This window comes from Durio zibethinus, chromosome 23 (genome assembly GCF_047325235.1).
Source record: "Durio zibethinus cultivar Kanyao isolate XHJ-2024 chromosome 23, ASM4732523v1, whole genome shotgun sequence".
NCBI lineage: Eukaryota > Viridiplantae > Streptophyta > Magnoliopsida > Malvales > Malvaceae > Durio > Durio zibethinus.
Genome location: NC_143184.1, coordinates 17,371,571 through 17,379,813, shown reverse-complemented (window position 1 = coordinate 17,379,813; position 8,243 = coordinate 17,371,571). Strand labels below are relative to the sequence as shown.

The window sequence follows — 8,243 nt, the reverse complement described above, 5'->3', positions numbered from 1 at the left end:
TATATATAATATATAATTTTCATAATTAATTTTGGGGAGACAAGATGTGAATAATTTATGGTGATGGCTCAAAATCATGGAAGTTAAGGTGATGACTTTGGGAAGAGAGAGAAAGAGGGTTACTTAAAACCTCCCCAAATTGGGGTGGCTAGTAAGATTCGTAAAGATATTCCCTTTATAAATAATAAAGCTTAGATTTCAACGTCAATCACGCAAACATGTTCAAATTATAATCCAACACTATACGTCACGGTGGCCCCGTCGGCGCAATAATTTATCCTCCAATCTCCCTCCCCCCCCCCCCCCTCTCTCTTCTTTCTCAAGCTAATTTCCTTAATTAATTTCTCTATCCTATCCTATTAGATTTAAAGCATGTTGAAAGAAAAATTAATGGATCTAATCTTGATTATGATGTTAGATTGACAAATTAAACGTGAAGAACATAGTGATTACACATACATCATGGAGTTTTGGTGTGAGAGATAATAATAAATTTATATTACTGTATCCTCCTTCAAACTAAAAATTCCAATAGTCTTGTATAAAAATATATAGGTAATGTCAGCGAAATTGATTAAGTTAATAAAATTTGAATATTTTATTTAAATAATTAGATTCAAGTTTTGCTGTTAATCATAATTTTTTTATAAATTATTTGTAAATTTAATATAATATTTTTTAATGCTTACAATCTGCCTTGATCTTAAAACGAAGAAACCTCCCTCGTCCTAAAATTTTTTTCACATAAAAAAATATACAATAGATTTTTTGAAGTATAAAATCCCAAAGACACTAATTCAGTTTTCTTGCTCTGGGCATTTTTTTGGGCAAATCCTGCTTTCCTCTTCTTGAGGTTTATTTTCACAACCAACTCCCTCCTTTTTCTTGCCTGTCTTTACTTCCTCTCAAGTAAATTACCTTGTATAAATTTAGCTCATGAAACCCATCTAGCAATTTGTTGATTTGCATCAGTTGTTTAAAGTAAGTTCTAACTCATCTTTTGTTGTCATGGCTGATAATGATTTTCATGCAAAACCTTTGAAGCTCTTTGGCTTCAACATAGTGGAAAGCACTGCCAACGATTCAAACAAGTCTCCACAGGGACAGGGATCACCGGAACTCGAATCGGATGCCCGTAAATACGAGTGTCAGTATTGTTGCAGGGAATTTGCTAACTCCCAAGCCCTAGGGGGTCACCAAAATGCTCACAAGAAGGAAAGGCAGCTACTAAAGCGTGCACAAATGCAAGCTGCTAGTCGAAGTTTCTCTTCTCCTCACATCCAAAACTCCATGATATCGGCTTTTGCACCTCCGCCGCACCTCCTTGCCCCGGAGATGGTACCAGCAGCTGTACCACCGCACTATCATTCTTCATTTTACGTGTCACGTGGAGGGGGGGCAGCAGCACCATTGCATATGTTGCATGGTGGCACGTACCTTTGTGGGCCAGCTGCTGGGCTTGGACGGCGTATATATAGAGGAGAAGGAGGGGAGACCATGGCGATCGCAGAGTCGGGTGATGTCCAAGCTCATGCTGGAGTTTTGCGGGCAGTGAGACGGTTCACCGGGGACGATTGTGGGCCTAAGATTGATAAGGGATTAGGTTTGGATTTGCATCTCAGTCTTGGGCCGGAAGTCCCATAATAATAATAATAATAAATATGTATGGGCTTGATGAAACTCCAAAGTTATAAAATTGGAGTGCTAGAGGTTTGGGAAATGTATTTTTTTGGTTTTTAACTTTCGTTGATAATGGTCTCTATGAACTTAATTTCTTGAGCAAAGCAATCTTATATGGATTTTGCTATTTTTAATTCTCACTCTTGTTAGTTTCCCCTAATTTGCTACATTCATCCTTTTTACTTGCACCAATTATCTCATACAATCATTGATTTAAGTGTCGGAAATACGTTTCACATATTTAATTTTTAAATTTTAATTTCAATGCAATTTTAATCTTTTTCTCTTCTTTGATAGCACGACTTGCTCTCCTCCCTAGCAACATAGTTAATCTTAATTACTCTCTTGATTAAGAGTACTATTTAAAGGCTGTAGCCTTATGGAACGGGAAGCAATTTTGAATATAGAATCATTTTCCAAAAAAAAAAAAGGAAGGTTTTTCATGTTTTCCTATGTCTGCACGTTAATTATTGGGCCATTTTCACGAATTCAGATTTTCCAACTTCACTTAGATTTTGGTAGGAAGAAGGAAAGGTGGCCGTTCGGAATAATAAAATGAAGAATAATCCAATCATAACTATTCCACCAGTTTTTTACATAACAAGTAATTTGGTGATATGAAATTTTTTCCTTCTTACCAAATGCACCCAATCTTATATTGTAACATAGGTACGAACATGAGGGTTTAAAATCGTCTATCCCCGAACCATTAACCAATGTACAATTGTTGCATGGAAATCTACTCCGCACGAGATTTGATCTAAGATTTTTTTTATAAATTAACAAATAACTAGTATATACATATATAAAAGTGAGTAGGGATTTTCAGATATACTAATGTAAATGTTATGCCTTCTTTTATCTTTGAATCAAAATGGTTAAGATTTAACATATATTATTTTGATCTAAATTTAATGGTAAAGAAGAAAGTTACACTTATATTGATGTAAGTAGATCTCTTCTCTCTTTATATATATATATATATATATATATATATATATATATATATATTTATTTATTTATTTATTAGTAAGAATTCATTAACTGTTGTAGACATCATATCCAATCTAAGGTTAATTTTGTGTTTTTATAGGTTAGTTTATTTTATTTTCTATTTTGTTTTTGTTAATTTAATAAAAAAAAAAAAAAGAGAAAAAAAGAAAAAGGAAGAGTTTGTCCGAGAATGAATTTTAAATGGGGGTGGTTGATTTGAAAGTGTTCCAATTGAAGAAGGAACATATTTGGATTTGTTTTGAAGGAAAGACAAAAATGGGACTTGAATTAAAAATCTAAAATTAAGTGTGATTAGGAGATTGCAATCAAGAAAACCCAATTCTGATGTAATTAGGATTAGAGGCCTATATAAAAGGATCCCATTAGCAGTTGTGAAAATCAATCAAGAAAGAATCAAGAAAAATCATAAAATAGAAAAAAAAATTCTGGCAGTGTTATTTTCTTACAATTTTGTGGGAACAAATTCTTGGTTAGATTATAGGATCAATTGGAAAATTCAGAAAAAATCAGAGGAGAATCGAGCAAAAAATTTAGAGTAAGAAATCAAAGAAATCAACGAGAAAGGCATAATCAAAAAAGTTGACAGAAATTTTGGTAAGTTTTGGTTTTGGTTTTGGTTTGTTTAGGAAAAGAAGGAATTGAACGAAATTCTGGATCGGGGAAGAAGTTGAGAAGAAGCACAAAGAGAACCAGCGAAGTGTTGGTATCGGAAAGAAACGGTGGCAGTGCTAGAAGGCGACCTTTCTGGTTAAAAGCGCTAGATTGATTTGCAAAAATAGCCAAAGAAGATAAAAGGAACGAGGGTTTTTAGCAAATAACAGTGTGTAAGAATTGAAATACTCAAAGACAAGCAAATAAAAGAGTGGACCCACGTGACGAACCGGTTTTTTTTACTCCATTTATTTGTTACTTAACTATGGTTTTTGTATATTTAATTTTAGTATATGTTTTTAATTATTTGAAGAAGATAAAAAAAAGTGTAATTTGGTTTTGTAATGTATTTTTTAATAAAAATAATTAAAAATAAATAAAATTTCATCCAATGATGAAATTTTAAGGAAGTTATTAGCATGTAACTTTTTTTGAAATTTTTAGGTTAGGACTTTTTTCTAAATTCAATCAAGGCATTAGAAGATTTAAAAATTGATCTCAATATAAGAATTTTTATTTATTTCTAATTTAAAAAATTAAAATTGAGAATAAGTAGTGATTTAATTTCCTTTCATGATTAATTAAATTGTGATTACATGAGTTAAATATTTTATTTGATCATTATATTTTATGTATTGAAGATTCTGTATTACACGAGTTAAATATTTTATTTGATCATTATATTTTATGTATTGAAGATTCTGTATTTGATTATGTATTCAATCATTTATATATAATTAATTCAATTTCATAAAATATTTAATAAATTGGATGATAGAACCTCTTCAAGAAGACAAACATGTTATTTGAAAAATCTTACGGTAAAGAATATTTTTAAGAGGGCAATCAAGGTGTTAGAGAAAACTTAAAAATATTCCAATATTTAAATATTTAAATTAATAAAATAAATTTAAAAAATGAATTAGAAATAAGAAAACATCGAGTTAAGGCTAAAAAGATAATTTAAGATTAATTGGTACCATTTTAGGATGGGCATTGTAGGGATGTTATAACTTTTTCTGCATATAACCGAACTCTTGAACCTAGTTTTGTTTAGAAGACCAAAACCTACTCTATTTAGGGACTCTTAGTCAAGCTTAAGATTTTCTCAAAATGGGTAAATTTACTTAAATGGTCAATTATACCTAGTTAAAAAAGATTGATGGCAACTCTATGTGTCTAATAGATTAAGCTCATGGATATACACATAATGACAATTTGACTTAGAGTGTTGAGCCAACTCTTAATCTTAGGTTGTTTCAAGCCTTATTTTGATGGTCTTAATTTAATTATTTTTGTTATTTTTTCATGTTTACTAATTTGTTTTTTTTTTTTTATCTATTTATTTGAATAGAAAATTTTGTTAAATTATTTTTTATGTTCTTTGATACACACTACACATGCATTTCATATATAAGTTCTCTACCCAAGCTTTGTCCTCTTTTAGGAGGGAGTAAATGCCTACATTTTCATGAGGTTATAACCTCTATATGAGCTAGAGAACACTCTCACTCAAATTGAACTTTTTTTATTTGAAGCCTATCATATATAAAAATTAGGGTGTCTTACTAGTCTATAATGGATAATAATATAGGGAATAATTTGAGGATCTTTAAATTATCAAAATATCTAACCCAACAAATAGAAAAACCATATTACTAGTCTATAATGGATAATAATATAGGGAATAATTTGGGGATCTTTAAATTATCAAAATATCTAACCCAACAAATAGAAAAACTATAAAAAACCAACCTTAGGTTAGAGCCATATCCACCCATTGTTAAAATTTAACCCCAATTAGGTTACATGAAGGAACTTTTGCAGTTTGTGATAAAGTTGAAAAAGTTTGAGTTTATTAAGTCTTTCATACATTGTTATATGGCAAATATTAACATATTCGTAAATCCATGCATTATTGAATTTTTATGTAATTAGCATCTCATGCTACATTCATCCATTCATGCATCATTAAATTGTCATGTTAACCTAGCACTTATTTGTTCATTCATGCATCATTATGGGGCAAAGATTAACTCATGCACCCATTCATACAATCATTTATCAATCCATGCATCATTAAATTGTTATGTGCAAGCATTTGTCCATTCATGCATCATTGAATTGTTAAATATCACATCCAATACATGTATTCATTTATTCATTCACACACATAGAAAAATTTCTCTAACAAGTTAGGATGATTATTGGCATCTAGTAACATATCATCCTAATTATTGGCATTTAATAACATATCATCCTAATTGTGAGAAAAAAAGTTTAAGAATTGCTCAATCATCAAATAATTTTGGGTAACTTACTCGCCACTATTATAACACTCACATTAAACCAAAGCTTATAAAGCAAGAATAAGCTATCCGAGTTGAAAAGGTTAAGAAAGCCCAAATAAAAATCAAGAGGGAGTTAGAAAAGTTTATGGAGATACTCAATAAGATGAATAAATGAAAAGCTGTTGAAAAAACCTTTGCTTTACGAGACTCCCTATCCCAAGATGTTGTAGATCTTTTATATCCACCTGGGTATAGCCTATACCAGGCTCAAACTTCTCAAAGGGCACAAGGACAATATAGCTTCTTTTTTTAGGGGGCATATCCATATGCATATCCAAGAATGTCATCTGTAGTTCCCTAAGAACATTCCAAGCTTACACCAATCCTATCTTTTCCAAAAAGGTATGTGATCCTATTCAAGTTCTTGTGTATCATGTCACCATGTATTATCGCAAGATGACTGCACATACTCATGATGAGAAACTTATGATTCATGTGTTTGAAGACAATTTAACTAGCTCTGCTATCAAATAGTATGTTCAGCTTGATAGATCTCGCATCCTTTTATGAAAAGAATTAGATAAAGCATTCATCACTCGTATGGATATATCATAGACTTAGCTCCTAATCAACTATTTTTATAGAAAATGGAAAAAAAAAAAAAAAGCTACTGAGAGGTTTATAAAATATACCCAGAGGTAGAGAGATGTTGTTGCTCAAGTTCATTCACCTCTTACTGATAAGAAGACCACTATCCTATTCATCAATACTTTAAAAGCCCCATATTATGAAAGAATGATTAAGAATGTTACCAAGAATTTCGTTGATATGGTGATCTTCGAAAAATAATAGAACATGCCATAAAAAATGGCAACTTGAAAGAGGTGATACTTCTAATGTAAAAAAAAAATGGTGATGCATAAAAAAGAAAAAAAAAAGATGCCAAAGCTATGATTTATGAGGGGCAACAAGCTGGAGGCTTTATCCTATACCATCCTTACCCTATTTACCCACCTTACTACCCGACTATAAATAATATTCTTTAAAATCCTTATATTCATCAATCAGTTGCACAACCAAATGTGCAAACAAACTTTTAAGCACTTGTACCTAATCTTACACTTATAATTCAACTAGTTACACAACCCAAGAGGTTTGTCAATCAAAGAAATCAACAAGAAAGGCATAATCCAAAATCCAAGGTTTCTGGAAATAAATGTCTAGAAACCTTTTCTTAGATTTTTTTAAAATGGAGTTTCAGAATATGGTGTGAAAGATAAAAAAGTAATTAACTAATGAGTTTTTAAGTAATTTTATTAAAAGTTAATTTTTTTGGGTGTATTAAAAAAAGTTAAGGTACAAATAAAAACACTATTTATTGTTATTTTTTAAAAAAGTTTGGCGTGAAACACAATGTTAGTGAAGTAAAATACTAGTCTAGAAGATTAAAATAACCTCATTGTATTCTCATAATAGGTTGACAGCTGCCCACCTTAATTAAAGTCTTATTTTTTTAGTAAAATTACTAGAGTTATCTAACAAGATGTTAATTTTAAAGTTAACGGAGTAATATGGTCTACTTTTTTGTCAAGTTTACATCTGGCTTAACATGCATCCACATTTATTTTATTTATGCTTTTGCATAAAAATTTATAATGTAAAAAAAAAAAAGGAAATGATGTTCTAGAGTGAAGAGTGATAAAAGGGATAAAAAAAAAAAGAGTTCGTTTTTTTTCACCAAAAAAACTCTTAAGAAAAACTATTTAAGCAAGACAAAGCTTCACCTTTTATTCTCTAAAATAGTAATAGAGGAAGAATGGAGAGATGGGGAGAAAATTGATCTGACGAAAAAAATTAAATGATAGAAAAAGATAAAGGAAAAAAAAAAACAATGAAGGCAAAAATAGATGAGAGTAATGACAATCAACAAAGGCAAGATGATCAGGGAAGAAAAAGGGAAAAGAACAAGATAAATTTCACCATTCATATATCTCTTTCGCGCCATTCATGTATAGAAAGGAAAAGGAAAATGTTTGTTCAATCTCTTTCACTGTTCATCTTTTTATTATATTTCAAGATATTTTGACCCTTTTTAGTTGTTGAAATATATCATTGTTTATGGTCACTAATCTTCAATTTCCTAGACCATGTTCTTGAATGTAAAAGAACATAATGATGTCTTCCTCTAGGGTCTTCGAATCTTTCTTGATACCAACTTTACCACAAGAAGGTGATTTTCTAAGCTCATTTTATTAATTTTCTTCTAAAAATAGTCAATCAAGAAAAAGATTATTGTAATCGTTTAATTACTAGAAGAATTTAATTTGTTGTAATTTACATTTCATTACAAAACGATTATTGTAATCGAAAGCATTTTATTTTTATTTCATTAGGTAAAGGATTTTACTTTAAAGTTGAATCTTCAGTTGTTTTTTTAATTGTTACTTAGATTTTAAAATGATTACCAAAAAATGGTTTTGATTGTATAAGAATGATAACTTTGAGTGCTAATTTAACTTTGGTAGCAACCATATTAGACTTTTGGTTCAAATGTAAGTAAAAAGACTTCAAAAACAAATAACAATAATCAATTTATCTTTTGTGGTA

At 30.2% G+C, this 8,243-nt stretch overlaps 1 pseudogene across 1 annotated transcript; it reads left to right on the top strand.

Moving 5' to 3' along the window:
- The first annotated feature begins 548 nt into the window (after positions 1–548).
- Positions 549–1,820, top strand: LOC111313647 (zinc finger protein 6 pseudogene; annotated as a pseudogene). The gene has a single exon (XR_016332588.1). The product of XR_016332588.1 is annotated as a zinc finger protein 6 pseudogene (transcript).
- The last annotated feature ends 6,423 nt before the right edge of the window (positions 1,821–8,243 follow it).